The sequence below is a fragment of the Myxocyprinus asiaticus genome, chromosome 39, assembly GCF_019703515.2.
Source record: "Myxocyprinus asiaticus isolate MX2 ecotype Aquarium Trade chromosome 39, UBuf_Myxa_2, whole genome shotgun sequence".
In the NCBI taxonomy this organism is placed as follows: Eukaryota; Metazoa; Chordata; class Actinopteri; order Cypriniformes; family Catostomidae; genus Myxocyprinus; species Myxocyprinus asiaticus.
In genome coordinates, this window is record NC_059382.1 from 2,265,305 (window position 1) to 2,281,940 (window position 16,636).

At 38.5% G+C, this 16,636-nt stretch overlaps 1 protein-coding gene across 1 annotated transcript in view; it reads left to right on the forward strand.

Moving 5' to 3' along the window:
* LOC127429925 (leucine-rich repeat and fibronectin type III domain-containing protein 1-like) overlaps window positions 1–16,636 on the forward strand; it is a 165,591-nt gene that overhangs the window by 109,780 nt on the left and 39,175 nt on the right. The window contains exon 3 of the mRNA XM_051679289.1: window positions 7,029–7,116. The gene's annotated coding sequence lies outside the window, so the exon portion shown is untranslated. The remainder of the gene's footprint in view (window positions 1–7,028; window positions 7,117–16,636) is intronic.

The window sequence follows — 16,636 nt, forward strand, 5'->3', positions numbered from 1 at the left end:
CTGACTGATTGGTGGCTTATGTGCACATGTGCTTTGCTTATGTGATAATGCGTATTTGTGCCTAAGCATTAAAAAATAGGGATACCGATTTTAAAAAAAAATGTCGGCTGATGCCGATATGGATATTTTGCCACTCACCTTATTTTGTCATCAGATCACTGTTTCACTTAAGAGTTGTGCTTTGGAGTCGCGAGTTCAAATCCAGGGTGTGCTGAGTGACTCCAGCCAGGTCTCCTAAGCAACCAAATTGGCCCGGTTGCTAGGGAGGGTAGAGTCACATGCGGTAACCTCCTCGTGGTCGCGATTAGTGGTTCTCACTCTCAATGGGGCGCGTGGTAAGTTGTGTGTGGATCGCGGAGAGTAGCATGAGCCTCCACATGCTGTGAGTCTCCGCGGTGTCATGCACAATGAGTCACGTGATAAGATGCGCGGATTGATGGTCTCAGAAGCGGAGGCAACTGAGACTTGTCCTACACCACCTGGATTGAGGTGAGTAACTGTGCCATCACGAGGACCTACTAAGTAGTGGGAATTGGGTATTCCAAATTGGGGAGGAAAGAGGATACAAAAAAAAAAAAAAGAGTTGTGCTTTAAATATGTACAAAGAGGTACACTTTGTTTTTTTTGTTTTTGTTTTTTTACTGTTCTAATAATAAATAATTTCCATTGAACATGGATTGGATCTGTTGAACACAAGACAGGCCAAAATTCTAAAGAGAGCCATAATAAAAGATAAATAGAAGATAAACATATTTAAAAAGATATTAATAACTTAATAACATGATGACTGATAAGAATATATATATATATATATTTGTACTTCTAAAACATTTTTGCACTTCTGTTTTTGCAGTTCTAAACAACAGAACGCACATTTTACATGTATGTACTGTATGAGATTTTTTTTTTAATAATAAATAATAAATAATAATGTCAACCAGTTCATGTAAAGAAAAAAAAAATTAACCAAAGAAACAAAACCCCTTTTAAACTCTGTATTATATTGTGTAATGTATAATGGCATCCAGACCGTTAGAGGGCGCCACTTGCTCACACAACGCTGACTGAAGCACAGAATTCAGACTATATTTTGACACTTTTAATATTTTAATCACGCAAGGCCATCGTGCATCTTATTGTACCCACTTATTCTATTTCTCTTTGCAATTTCTATTTTCTTTTTTAAATCTTTACACAGAATTTGTCAACTCGCCAAATAATTAATGCTTGCTACCATGCAATGATAAAAACCTAATCAAATGATATATGCTCCATAATGTCTAACTTCAGATAAAGAGCAGCTGTATTTATCTTTAGAGGAGATTAAAGAGTTTATTTGGAGTTTAAGGATCAGCATTGCTGGGGATGCGATGAGCTTACTTTATTTTAGATCAAACAAACATGATGCATTAACAGATCTCTGTGCAATGTAAAGATGAGATGCCACGCTGTGTTCTGAATGCAGAAAGCTTTTCATGCTAGCAAATATCACATGACCAGCTCTATAAAACAGCTTCATACATAACTGAGCAACATGCAAGGCAGATTCATTGCTTAGTATATGGAAAGGCATCCACATGGCTGATAATTTTAGATTTCAGTTTGATGGCATGACCCTGTTGAGAAACAAGTAGTTTGCTGGTCTCAACTGGTTTAGGCTGTTTTTTCAGCAGCGTATTAACCTGATACAGAAGTGCGACCTGACCTCATGCTGGTCTGCTCAGAATTCTGTCATTTTACTTTCAAAACAGGTCTCTCTCCTTCATAAGAAATATTTAGCTCTCGGTTTGTATTGAATAAAATGTCCACCCTCTCCATGCATACTCTTTCTTCAGCAGGTGTCTGTTATAGAGGAAAAGGACGAGTGATTCTGACACATTCAGAGTCGGGGTGAGTGCACTAAACATATCACTTTAGAGAAACCACACTTATGCATTTTGCATGAGCTGAATGAGTGGATGCTCTCAACATATGTGCAGAATTACAAATGAGAGAGAAAGAGAGACTGTTTGGATGTAACGGGGTCATTGCAAAACATCATGTGAGAGTGCAACCCTGTAGCTCTCTCTATATAGGCATCTACCTTCTAAGGCAGCATCCTATCTGAAATTAACCCTTATAAATAACTGATCTGAAACGCTCTACATAGGCAGCAACTTTTGCATGCCACACGAATAAGGCATGAACTCAGCTCACAATTGATTTTCTCTTTTTTTTTTATTTGTCAGTATGTAGTGTGTATTGCACAGTATTCAGTAAATCCAGCCTGATCTCATTCAGAGGTAAAATGTCCACTGAGTGGTGCTAAAAGCAAGTTAAATGTTCCCAAAACAGATGAGGTTTTTAAGGTTAATGCTCTATCGACCCTACCCTAAACCTTAAACCTAAACCTAACCGATAGTGTCACAGAAAGCAAATGTGAGGTGAAAAAGGCAATTGCTGAAGCAACCACATCATTTTGTGGTGTTTCAGTGACACTCAGAAGGCAGCAAAATGTTGCTTTCTATCGACTTCATGTCGGGAGCACATCTATGATGCTGTCTATGTAGGTGGCTCACTAGGTTCTGTAACAGAGCATTTATCTATAAAACCTGAGCGATACAGAGAGAGAGAGAATGTGTCATAAACAACCCTGAAGCTTGTTTCAGTGTTGCATTTAAATTGTGAGAGATTTTCTGTCACACATCAGCATGAGCTCTCCTTAAGGACATTGTATCACCCCCTCATATATGTCCTCTGTGTGCTTTATGCAAACTGTTTATTGTTTTTTCACCCTGTGCTGTTGAGAGGAATCGGTCACGCTTTGAATAATAAGTAGTTATTTTTTTTCGGAAGAAAATGTGTTTGAGTTGTGCTTGCCCATGCAAAACTCCTTCAATTTACCTGTTAATCTATGGATATTTTTTCGCCTGTTTTATCATCCGCCAGGTGAAAATCCAATCGCAAGTCCACTGAAAAGAAATAGCACACATTTTCTTAACCAGTCACATGATTTGAGGTATTGTTAATGTCCGTTGGACTGAAGTTTTATGCTTAGAGTTAGTGTTAGCAGTTTGTTTAAATGACTTACCCTTACAATGGGCAATAGTAATAGGGCAGCTTGCCTTAGCAAACACCACTAATAATAATCCATGGAAAATGTGTTAGCCAACACAAGCCAAACTCACTGTCATAATGTTGTTAATTTTTCATGATATTCCCCTTTGGTCTGTCCTGTGCTGCAATGCACTCATGAAATATGAATAGAGATATGTTGAGATGGATGTTTGCCCTCTACAGCTACAGAGTTATTGCATTTGGCATTATTTTAGTTGTTATATAAACACACTTCATAATGATGAATGTTCACATAAGCACCCAATGCAGTTATTGTCTGACTGCTTTATAATCTGATGTTGACTGCATATTCAACCATGTGTTACACTTCTCTTCTTGTCTCATCTTTTCTCTTCTCATCTTGTAATTTCCCCTCTTGTCTAAACTCTTTTCTTCTCATCTCTTCTCTTGTCTTCTTGTCTCGTCTAGTTTGCCCTTGTATTGTTTCTTCTGGTCTCTTCTCTTCTCCTCTGTTCTCTTTTCATCTCATCTCTTCCCCTCTCATCTTAACTCTTCACCTAGTCTCTTCTCGCCTTGTCTCATCTCTTTTCATCTCTTCTCTTCTTGTCTCTTCTCGTCCGTTCTCTTCTCATCTTGTCTCTTCTTTTGTGTCTTCTCTTCTTTTCTCTTGTCTCTTCTCGTCTCGTCCTCTCAACTATTTTCTTCTCCTCTCGTCTCTTCTAGTCTCGTTTTGTTTCATCTCGTCTCTTCTCATCTCGTCCCTTCTCTTGTCATCTCGTCTCTCCTTGTCTCTTCTCTTCTTTTCTCTTGTCTCTTCTCGTCTCGTCCTCTCAACTATTTTCTTCTCCTCTCGTCTCTTCTAGTCTCGTTTTGTTTCATCTCGTCTCTTCTCATCTCGTCCCTTCTCTTGTCATCTCGTCTCTCCTTGTCTCTTCTCTTCTTTTCTCTTGTCTCTTCTCATCTTGTCTTCTCCCCTCTCGTCTCAACAATTTCTTCTTGTCTATCTCTTTTCCTCTGCTCTCGTCTCTTTTCTTCTTGTCTCAACTCTTCACTTGTTGCCTTGTCTCTTCTCGTCTCGTATTGTTTTTTTCATTTTCTCTTCTCATCTCGTCTCTTTTCTTGTTATCTTTTCTCTTCTCTTCTTGTCTCTCCTCTTATTGTCTTGTCTCTTCTCTTCTCGTATTGTTTCTTCTCGTCTCTTCTCTTCTGCTCCCTTTTCATCTCGTCTCTTCCCCTTTCTTCTCAACTGTTCTCTTCTCTTCGCATCTCGTCTCTTCTTTTCTTCTCTTCTCATCTCTTCTCTTGTTATCTTGTCTCTTGTCTCTTCTCATCTCATCTCATCTCATCTTTTCCCTTCTCATCTCAACTCTTTTCTTATTGTCTCTTCTTTTCTCGTCTGTCTCTTCTCATCTCATCTTTTCTCTTTTCGTCTCGTCTCTTCCCCTCTCGTCTGAATGCTTTTCTTCTTGTCATCTCTCTTCTCGTCTCTTTCATCTCGTCCTTTCTCTTTTCATCTTGTCTCTTTTCATCTTGTTTCATCTCTTCTTGTCTCTTCCCTTCTCATCTTATTTCCGTTCATCTCTTCTTGTCTCGCCTTGTCCTTTCTCATCGTGTCTTGTCTAATCTCTGCTCTTTCTAAAGTAAAATTTGCATCAGAAAATGGTTTGAGTTCCAGGGCTGAGAAAGAATGTTATAAGAAACATTGCTAACACTGTTCTGCATTACAGAGAAATACTAAACCGTAATAATGAGCCTTTAAAACATAAATTTTATGAGCACACACGCGAAGCGAGCCGCAGCGACACCAACAAAATCGGTAATGATTCTGAATGTGTCGGAAGGTGCTTTGAGTTCAGTTCGCTTTATTTCCACACAGCAGTTCATTGTGACTATAACTCTGCAGTCTATACATCTGTGATTAAAACATAAAATAATACAAAACATGTTCACCTCGAACCATGATTTATATTTCAGTGATTATTATCATCATTATAATTATTATTTTTACATTTATAATTGTTTTTATGTCTTCGTTTGTGTAAGTAATTTTCCGCCTGCATGTATAGGTGGAGACTTGCCTGATGGTAAATGGAAAGGTGGTTACTTATATACAGTACTGTGCAAAAGTTTTAGGCACTTGGAAAAATTTTGCATAGTGAGGATGTCTTCAAAAATAATGGCATAAATAGTTTTCATTTATCAGTTAACATCATACAAAGTCCAGTAAACATAAAAAAAGCTAAATCAATATTTGGTGTGACCACCTTTGCCTTTAAAACAGCCCCAATTCTCCTAGATACACCTGGACACAGTTTTTCTTGGTTGTTGGCAGATAGGATGTTCCAAGCTTCTTGGAGAATTCACCACAGTTCTTCTATCTATTAAGACTGTCTCAGTTGCTTCTGTCTCAGATCCCAGATCTAATCTGACTCAGTATTCAGTGGGGGGCTCTGTGGGGGCCATGACATCTGTTGCAGGGCTCCCTGTTCTTCTATTCTATTCTATTTGCAAAAGAAATGTTTGGGAGTCTAAAATGTATATATCCTATTTGACACACTAAAGCTGAAAATATAAATAACCATCTTAAGACAAATGTTTTTGTGAAGCATCTTATGTGCCTAAGACTTTTGCACAGTGCTAATATATATATATATATCAAGGAGTGGTGGTGGTGTAGTGGACTAAAGCACTGAACTGGTAAGCAAAGGTTGTTGGTTCTAATCCTCATAGTCACCACCATTGTGTCCTTGAGCAAGGCACTTAACTCCAGGTTGCTCCAGGGGGATTGTCCCTGTAATATGGGTGATATATATATATATATATATATATATATATATATCGTGAAGGAGGGAACAACATGCATTTATTCACACACATGATGTATTTTCCTGGACAACGAAATACCCAACCGGTAGAGAATGCACAGATGAAGCAGGTTCTTTGCAAGAGAGATGTTGACAACAGTTGTAAAACCATGTTTACTGCACTTAATTTTTTTCCAGTTTCATTTGAAATTTTAGTTAAAATAAATAACAAATAAAGTTCAAAGTTTGAAATCAAAGTGTCTTGCTTTATTGTATAGGCATAACCCTAACCCTGCTTAACAAAAATTACCCCATAGTACCACCTAGCGTCCAACCAGCGCTAATACTGGTGTTCGTCGGTTTGAACATGAACACCGTATTTCTTTCAGCAACCAAGACTCTTCTCATCGACTAACATTTGGTCGACTACTTTTCAGCATAACCAAACATAAACTCACACACAGCTCTCTAACTGGTGTCTGTGCCTCCTCTTTATCTCTCAACCGCTGATTGGGGTAACTCAGCGCCAGGTGTCCATCCTCACGGCCCGGCCACACCTTCTTCCTCGTCACAGTTACTCTTTCAAACCTCAGTGGACTTAACAGAGTTCCCAATTATGTGTCACTGAAGTATCAACTTTGTCTCAGATGTTTCTGCTTAAATTCAATTGGAGAAATAAAAATGTCAATTGTTGACATACAGTAATAGCACAGAGCTATAAAACTAATGTGGATAGCAAAGCTCTGATCATTTGGTCGAAGGAATAATTTGATGAGAAATGTTTGAGTTCATATTTAGATCTCTGACTTTTGATTGCAGACTTTGATATCTTGACATCTGGCACAGTTTGAGACATTGTTGAGCTCTCTTCTGAATCTCTAGAGGACACACTTGTGAGATTAAGATCTGAGAAGCTGGAGACTACAGCTAAAACCTCTTTTTTTATCTCATTCCTGTCTAGGAGAAAAAGTGAGACATGAAATAGATCACATTTGTGATCTTCACCATTCTGCTACATGCATTTAAAAACCACAGATGATGGAATAAAAGATTTAGTTAAATTGTTTCTTATCTTTCTCTTTGTTTTATGATATGAGTCTTGAAACAATTGTGGGCACCATAAAACAGGCATAAGCTTTATCTCTCTCTCTGTTGTCATGGCTACAGGTGGCATCACTCCAGTTACCAGGAAGCCCTTGAAAAGTCAGGAGATGCTTTTCTGAGATGACTGACACAGGAGCAAACTTCATATCTGGTGAGACTGTCAGTCGTCCACAGCAAATCTCTCTCTCTCTCTCTCTCTCTCTCTCTCTCTCTCTCTCTCTCTCTCTCTCTATCTATCTCTTTCTCTCTCTCTTGTGATTGTTCAAACGGGTGAAGATCGTGAACAGCAGCATCTGTTGTCAGGTCCCCTGTCACTGGAACATGGACATAATGGATTGATGCATGCAAACAGACACACACACACACACACACACTGGTTAGTGTATATGTGCTATCAGTGGCGGTTATGGCTTACTTGGTGCCCTAGGCAAGATCGGATGTGGCACCTCCCCTTAATGCCCCTTATATATATAGATAAATGGCACATTCTATTAACATTGACATTATATAGTATATACATTACATAACTTAAATTGCACAATTAAATTATAAAGTCAATAAATAAAGTATGGCAGAATTCTTACAGATTCCTGCTACTCTGTGCTATTACACCTAATCCCAAATTTAAAATGTAACTCTCCCCTCCTAGATTTCATTAATGCAAAATCATCAATGACTTCGGCATATTTGCCCAGCAATCACATGGTTGATACTAATTATTGCAAGACCACTAAGAAGATCCTGTGTCATGGTGTAGCATACCTATACTGTTTATCATGGTTATCTTTTGTTTGTTTATGTTGTAAGAATACATTATGAACATCCATAATCCTAACCATATAGAGCCTTTAAGGCTGAGTAACCTGTCGGGGCACCTTTCTCCCATCGCAAAATTTCAAGCTGTGCGGGGGCAGGGTGGCACGATTTGGGGCACCTTTCTCCCATCGCGATCTTGCGAGCAAGGGGCGGGGTGGCACAATTCGGGGCACCTTTCTCCCATTGTGATTTTGCGAGCTCTGTGCTGGGGCGGCCTGGCTGGTACCCTGTCATGCCGCCCCAGAGAGCGTTTCCACCCTAGGCGCATGCCTATATCGCCTATGCCAGGATCCTGTGCATAGGTGATATAGGCTATTGCCAAACAAACAAAGCCTGAAAGAAATAGTTCCAGAGTCATCGTTTACTCACCATCATGTTTTTACAAACCTATAGATGATCAAGCTCCAGAAAGGACAAAAAAGCACCACAAATGTTAGAAAAGCAAATGCAACTTGTGTTCTATCGGTCTCTGAAGCCGGACAGTACCGTGATTGGTTATGGAAAATTTGAGCACCATTAGCATTTGTCACCAGACCACAATATTCAACAATGTAGATTGAAAATAAAGAAAATTATGCATTCTGTCCTCTGTATCAAAGTGATGACTTAAGTGCTATTTGAAATCAGTGTTAGAACACTATAGTTTCAAGTGGCATTATTGAAAGCACATGTATAATCATACAAGTTTAAATAAAAATGCAGTTTATTACAAATAAAGGTTGCATAAAAGCAATTTCCTCTTCTCTACTCTTGTTCTTCTGTTGTTTCCATCACTTCCAAATCCATTGTTTTTATCTTGAAGTGAGTCGGATTGGCTGTTGACACTTTAAGCTGTGCCAGAGTTATAACGGTGTCATACATATTTACATCAAAACTACTTTAAATCGAGTGGGCCTGGGTATTTCAGTGGTAAATGATGCTTGCTACCACCCCTGGAGTTCGCTAGTTCGCTAGTTCAAATCTCAGGGTGTGCTGAGTGACTCCAGCCAGGTCTCCTAAGCAACCAAATTGGCCCAGTTGCTAGGGAGGGTAGAGTCACATGGGGTAACCTCCTCGTGGTCGCTATAATGTGGTTCGTTCTCGGTGGGGCGCGTGGTGAGTTGAGCGCGGATGCCGCGGTGGATGGAGTGAAGCCTCCACACGCGCTATGTCTCCGTGCCACGTGATAAGATGCGCGGGTTGATGGTCTCAGACGCGGAGGCAACTGGAATTCATCCTCCGCCACCCGGACTGAGGTGAATCACTACATGACCACGAAAACTTAAAAGCACACTGGGAATTGGGCATTCCAAATTGGGTGAAAAAAATAAATAAAAATACTTTAAATAAAGTTCTTGCTTTCAGTGTCTTTGATGGAAAAACAATGTTAGAATTTTATCTAAACGGGTATAGTTCAATTTAGTTCAGGTACTAGTTCCACAATTGAGTGGTAAAATGGCTAATGGGAATCGAGTCGTTTTTGTGGTTTTCACACTCTCTTTACATCTGTGCATGCCTCCTTTGCGTGTGGAATTTTGCCATGCAAAGGTAAATGTGACCAAGACTTTACAGAACAAATCGGACAACTTCAGAAGACTTGAAATATGTAGTGTACAAGTCATTATGGACCCCTTTTATGGTGTTTTTCAGTCATTTTTGGAGATTGACACCTATATTGAATGGAAAAGTACAGCTTGGATATTTTGCTAAACATCTCCTTTTGTGTTCCACGAAAGAAAAGAACGAATATCAAGAGGTTGAGTAAATGATGACAGAATTTTCATTTTTGGGTGAACTATCCCTTTAAGAACCGAAGAGCATGTACTAAAGCCGTTAGCGCATACATTCCAGCTGTTCAATGTGGCCTTGCAGAGAGCAGTCGGATGTTTTCCTGTAAATCTGATGCGTGGTTTGTGTGGTCTGTTCTGGAGAGCAATAGAGTCAGACAGACTGAGCTTAAGAGCTATGACATCATATTTGACCTCCCTTTCATCTCTAATGCATTACACACTTTTAACTGCAGGACTAATGGCTTAACCGCACAATCTCTGGTCTGATGGCTTTAAGTCGGTAGTAAATATGAACTGCGGGGTGTAAATGGTCACCGAACAGACATTTGTGAGCGGCAAAACCCGGAAGCCTTTTTAGAATCCTACCAGTAGTTAATGCAGTAATTTCATGCTGGTTAACACTAATGTAAAACAGGTTGCCGAGGTAAAAGCAAATAACAACAGATTTAAAAGAGTTATCATTGGGATACGTGTTGAAGATCTGAAGGGTGAACTTGACCGGCAACCTCCACATCCACTGTGCCTCCTCAAATGTGTGTGCCAGCGGTGTTTTAGGAGGGGAGTAGTCCTCCACAATCCACTGCAGACTCACATTCAGATCTGTCTCCATTGTGGTATGAAACACTCACTTTTCACCATCCAATTAATTCCAGTAGATATCCAAAAATATCGATCAATTTCCAGCGTACTATTTTGTCTTGTGGAATCTCCTGTTTCACTATAAAATGTCACATTACGAAAGTAAAATGGATTGCGAATGTTGTTTTATGTTCACTTTAATGGTGTTTCTTCAACTTCACGTGTTTCTTCAGCATTTTCATGTGCCGGTCAGGAGGTTGATTTTTTCAAGTTTCAAATTTTTTCCTTTTTTTAGATGGTCACATTAAAACTGATTTGGAAACTTCACTTCTTCAAATGCCTTTTATGGATAGATTTGACTATTTTATCCTTGTCCCAGAACCAGACTTTCAAAATTAAACTACAGTGGCGAATTCTCAGGGCAAGCAAAGCCTTCTCTGTTGGCGTAACATGCCTAATAAAATTCACCACATTCTATGTATTTTTAATCGCTTTCCACAACTAATTCATCTACAAATGAATAGGGAAAAATGAAAAGTTTATCCAATCAGAAATTATTCCTTGACGCTTACAAGCGAAGCATGATGCCTGTTTCACAAATCGCATGCCCGAAGCAGTGAGTGAGCTCCACCCCATTGAAGGGGCGGTCACACTAGGCTTTGAGCACACATATTTTTTTCGTACAACGCAACGGACCAGGATATGATGCCATGCAGGAGGACTTCTGGTGTAAGAAAATAATACATCACAAAAAACAAATAATATTATATTTAAACTGTTAAAGTATATTGTGTACTCATTTTCCTCCAATAATAAAACACGCAGCTTTAAAATATGTATTCTTTGTATTGAACCAAGAGGTCAGCGTGTGAAGTATCGATCTTCTATTGGTTACGCATTCTCTCATTGTACGAATTCACGGTTCAGAGTTCACCATGCTTGAACTTTGGTTCACAGCGTCATACGAAATTTCTTCGCATGAGCTTGCATTTCCAATCTCCCCTGTTCGGATGCATTTGAATAGGAGTGAATGGAGCACAAAGTGTAGTGTGACCGCCCCTAAAGCCTTCAGAATTTACAAATCCCTCAGCAGTACAAATGACTGGGCATCTAATGTCAGATTGTCAGATTCATCAGCCAATCAGACTGATTTATTTGTTCTTGGTGGGTGTGGTCTTTAGGATATGTCCCAGTCAAGGTCTTCTATCTGGCCTTGAGTGATGCAATCACACATCAAGTAATGTACTTAATTTGAAAGCGAAGAGCGGGAGATCAAGACAGCGACGGCTGTCATCACTGCCGTTATTGCCATTGAAAAAGAGATCCTTATGTATTTATAAATCCAAGATGTTCTGCATGACCGTGTGATTGCTTAATTTATAAAACAGGAAAGGAGGGCTGATTTTGGCTTCAATTAAATTGGTAAGTGCTTTTTGCATTGTTATAGCAACATCAAGAGTTTTCAAGTGTAAATTAGGATGTTTAGAGCATTCATTGAAATGTATTGCAAGCAACATTTAAATTGCAAATATTATCAGATAGCTTTTTCCAGGTATTATAGACCTTCTTGGTAGATTCATATGAAAAATTATGATTTTTGAATGTCCATTCAAGAGATGTATCCAATGCTTTATTTAATAATATATTTCACAAAACAGTCATGCTGCAGTTAAGATTAGGCTACCTTGAGCATTTAGGGTCATTTCAAGTTTTGGCTTTCATGGATGGACAAATGTTTTAAATATCAATTAGTATTATTAGTTGGCTGCGACGTAATGTATGATGTCCACAATGTTCCACTTTAATAGTGTTTAGTGTTCCAGTCAGTTCATAACTGAATACACAAGATGTGCGAATATGAGCAAGGATTAAATAGAAAGAGGAATTTTTGGCATGTGTAACGGGAGCCAGCTGGTACGTGCTGTGCAGTTTGTAAACCTCACTCCCCTGGCCTGAAGAGGCGCACTAGTGACTGACGCTAGAGTCTGTAGCTTTTAGCCTACTATTTAGCATGCCCTCCTCCCATGCCGGGGACCCCGGTTCGAATCCCGCTCGGAGCGGGTGGAGCAGGACTGGTTACAGTGGTGCCATGACCCGGATGGGAGTGAGGTTTAGGGGGGTGATTGTAACGGGAGCTAGCTGGTTCGTGCTGGTACGTGCTGTGCAGTGTGTAAACCTGCAGAATTTTCTTTCTAGAAGTCCACAGTGCTAAAAGTGCCTAAAGTTGAAGAAACAACCAGAATAGTTTGGATAGCAAAATAAATAGACTTGTCAATTTTTAAAAGGGAGGAGAAAATGCCTCTCCCATATCTTTGTTGTTGATGTGGAAGTGTGTGCCTCCAGCCAACAGACTATGCCAATAGCCAATAGCCTTCATTCTATGCAGTTCATGGTAACATTTATACATTTCAAAGCTTGACTTTAAAGACATTTTGTCTTCTTTTGTGCAGTAAGCAATTTTGGTAGAAATAGGTCATTGCACTATGATGTTTCAAAAGCACGTCTAATCTTGGTGCTAAGTCTAAAGTCAGTACCTGCATTTGCAGTTAAGGAATTCCACCAGCAGATGATATCTAAAAGCTATCAATCGCTTTTAAAACCATGATTTGTGTGCAGTAGATCAAAAATAATAATTATAATAATACTTTTATATATTGCCATTCCAAAGGTCAAGGATGCTGTACAGAAATTAAACATTAAACTTTTGACAGAGAAACAGATAAAACATAAACATTACAAAATAATGAACAATTGGAGAGCAGCAAAGAATGTTTCAAGTGTCCCGTAACACCATCAAGACTGCAGATAAGACAGAAATGGTCCATATTTCTATTCTTCTAATGCATTACATACAGCCCATTTACACAACCAAATTCTTATGAAAAGGCTGTCTTCATTTATATCGATGTTGCTCGACAGGGAATGGAATATGTAACAGGAAGCAGACATATGAAAGTATATTAACGACATATTAATAAATATTAATATTCAATAATAAATATTCACCTTCCAAAATTCCACTCTAAAATTTCAGATGTTCAAATTTGTTGGAAATTCAACTCTGCACATCCTGGCATTGCCTTGGTCTTCATCAACACCCAATGGTGAAGCCTAGTAGCAGCAAATGAAGACTGTGCATCGTCACTCTATTGCTTTTCCTGAATTTCTAACTGCATTTGAACCACTGAAAGTTTAGAGGGGAATTTGCATAGCGAAATATAATAGACTGAATATGACCTGTCAAATAATAAAGATGAATTTTGTGCAAAATGAATACTTTGGAACTTAATTTTGTAAGGTGAATATGTATTATTGCATTATTTAGTGATGAAATTTTGTGCAAAATGAACTATTTAATTGAAATATAGCCCCAAAAAAGTGCAAGCTCTGTTAATGCAATGCATTTATTTTTCAATTAGTGTTTTTAAGCGTGCTTATTTGTATCAAACACAAATGTCATTAATATACTTCCATACAGACGGTGGAATAACCAGAGAAAAACCTCCAAATTAAGTTGCATTTGATCCAGCCTATTAGCGCTTTGCACATGCAATTTCGCCCAACCCACTTGCGCATAGACTTGGCGTATGCTTGCACAAATAATATAAAAACTTCACGTCCATGCCCACTGACTTTGCGCATCTGACATATTGCATAGTGCTGTGCTTAATGCATAGCGCTCTTAAAATAGGGCCTAAGATCTGGGTCCTGAAGTAAAACCAGTTGAAAACTGCTGATCTAATAGAGAAAACACCATCAGAATGTCTTCATCTATAAAAGATCTAGAGTTACTTTCACTTTGGCATTTGCAGTTTTATAGATCGGCAGTGCGTCTTTACTTTATCTTGTGACATGAGGGATCATGGCTAATGCCTTCAAAGCAGAAGCACTAAAAGTATTTTTCTCTCATCTATGGATGATGTTTAAGCAGGCAGACGTTTGTAACTTCCTGCACCAATCATGAAGTATTTATTAGGTGCTTCAAGGCATAACTGCTTATTGTATAATTCAACACAAAAGCTCACTGGTTTTTTCTGTAGAATATCATTGCCTGCTTGCTCGTCAAGGTGATGGAAATGATCAAATATGTACATTTCTAATGAGCTTCATTAATGGGAGGCAGAGAGGTGTATGCCTCATAAATGAGAGAAAGAAGTAGTGATAGAGGCTTTCTGCATAATGGAATGGGGATTCTGAGATTTGTTTGCGGACTGGACACTGTCAAGTTTACTTCAGTAGTATACAGTAGTATATGGGGATTCTACTGGTACAGTTTGTGTCTAGTTTACTACAACAGTATCTACCAATTGAATTAGTAAAGTGTCAAACAAACATATTAGTGAAGCATTAGTCTAGTGGTTTCCTCTCATGTATGCTGGTAAGAGATGAGGAAATATTTGAGCCCTCTCGGAGTGCAGTGCTCAAAAGCTCTATAAATATGAGAGATCAGGGAGTTGATTGATATCAGGGCTAAAAGCATTTCTGCTGCAGTGCCAAGACTCTAAATCATACAGGCCATTTTCTTTGTGTTCCTTTTACACGCTGTGTTCACTCCTTACAGTGCAACGCTGAATATCCAGCTACATTACGCATAAATGACCAAAGTGGAAGAGAAAACGGCTAGTTACAATATCAGATGAAGTAGATTTTTACATTTGCGGAAGAAAATGTGCGAAGTGCTTGCCCATGCAAAACTCACCACCGCCAAACGAAAAGTGTCTTAGTGTGGCCATGGTCATAGTGTCGCCACCTATTGTCAAAGTTTTTAACTGTGAGAATTATAAAAAAATATATATATATTTTAGTGGTGCGCACAGTAATTTCACATAATTGACTTTTAAACGGGTTTTCATATCCTGGTCCGTTGGCTCCTGAGACCCGAGCGTGACTGCTGTGTGCATTTTCCATTTCCCTTTTGATTAGTAACTAGTAGCACCTAATAAACAAGCAAAAAAAACAAACAAACATCTAGAGCAAATAGTTTTCCTAAAAATTGATGTCCACATATGTGGACAGCAGGGCTAAGTTGTGAAATTGTAAATAATACCAAGCTATAGAAAGTCAGGTTTTTTTCATTAAATTGTTTATGTTTCCAGAAGTGTTGGTTATTCATGTTTTGACGTTACATCAGACATTACATCAGAAATTAGCATAATTAATTCTAATTCATAGTAATGTCCAGCATCATCCAATCACTGTCAACCATGTTAAAATAAAATGATACATTATAAATTCTGAATCTATGTACTGATTATCATTGTCTCATGTCTGTCAAACATGTTGAGTGATCCAAACATCATCTGCAGCCTGAAACTGAACTTTTGATCAGATTTTAGGAGTGAATGCACTTAGCTGCATAGAGAGCTATAGGATGCTCCCTTGCTCCCTATTTAGTGAATGACTTAACCTCCAGTGCACTGTCTGTCTGCACTGGTCTCAGAACAGTTTGAAATGCACATTATTTTCATCCTAACTCCATATAAAGCCTCTGAAAGCAACATTTTTCAGCTTTTGCATGAATAAATTGATTCTCAATGTGATAATACACAGTAAACATAGGAATGCCTTTACTAATGTTAATGAATAGAACCATATTGTACAGTGATGATAACAACATTTATATTAAAATGACCCTCAGATGAAAGTTTTTCAAAACAACTAACATGTTTTTTTCAACTTTTGAGGGAATAAGGTCCCATTTTCCACACATTTTATTTTTGTTTGCCATGGGACACAAACGGAGTTTTCAGAATATGCCAAAATGCAAAATAAGCCACAAAAAACACCATAAAACAATAGTAAAATTAACCCATACATTTGTTAGCTATAATCCAAATCTTCAGACTGCTTTCTGTGAAGAACAGACCCAAATTCAAGCCTTTAATTCAACGATGTCCATCTCCATCCGCAGCAGCGCCGTCACGCCCGCAGTAACCATCAACCCGCGTTGGTTTCGTTTTCAAAGTTAAAAAATTGACGCCTTAAGCATTACGACCAGTGGTTTTACGGCAGTGATGTCAAATGCTCATTGGCTCTCAGGTGTCTTGTGACCGTTTGAGACATGCAGTATTCTGCGATGTATATGTTTGAATGAGATATAACAGCGCTGTTATGGAGTGCATCAGGAGAAGATTTACAGCGATTAATAATTTAAATTCTACTCTTAACCTCATGCAATGCTATTGTATGACATCAGGGAGCACATCGGATGCAGCACATCGCCCTTTGGACTACTTTTGTACTGATTTTTTCTGAATAAATGATTGTGATTAAATGTATCTGCCTGTTACGTGTTTTATATGCTTAATAAATAGTTATGGTTACGTTTAGGAGTAGGTGTGGGATTAGCGTTGTTAATGTAACAAACATTATTGCTGCTGTACATTGATCTACTTGTTACATGTTTTTACATATTTGAAATGTGGTTATGTTTAGAGGTTGGGTTAAGGGATCTAAAATATCTATAAAACAGTAAAAATGTACAAATATATTTATAATCGATTTGTG